The 285-nt window shown below is 40.4% G+C and overlaps 1 non-coding gene across 1 annotated transcript; it reads right to left on the bottom strand.

The window, feature by feature from the left end:
- TRNAR-CCU lies at positions 1-73 on the bottom strand. The gene has a single exon. It is a non-coding gene; the product is annotated as a tRNA-Arg (tRNA).
- Positions 74-285: the final 212 nt, after the last annotated feature.

Raw genomic sequence — 285 nt, 5'->3', positions numbered from 1 at the left:
TGCCCCCCGTGGGACTCGATCCCACGACCACAAGGTTAGGAGCATTGCGCTCTACCAATTGAGCTGGACAGGCAATTCATCCTATATTCTATAAAGGTCAAATTATACAATAGTAGCCCTATTTGATATTTATAAATTAGTTAAACATGTACGAATTAAACGATCTGATAATTGTCAGAATCGTCTTTCGGTTGGGCCCCGAAATTGGGCTTCGACTTAGGAAAATGGATTGGAGTCGCCACCGATCATTTATTTAAAAGTAAATTGGTTGATCGGATACCTTAT

This window comes from Hibiscus syriacus, unplaced genomic scaffold, assembly GCF_006381635.1.
Source record: "Hibiscus syriacus cultivar Baekdansim isolate YM2019G1 unplaced genomic scaffold, ASM638163v2 tig00000170_pilon, whole genome shotgun sequence".
In the NCBI taxonomy this organism is placed as follows: domain Eukaryota; kingdom Viridiplantae; phylum Streptophyta; class Magnoliopsida; order Malvales; family Malvaceae; genus Hibiscus; species Hibiscus syriacus.
Note: the sequence above shows the minus strand (reverse complement) of the source record. Positions and strands in the feature narration are given on the sequence as shown.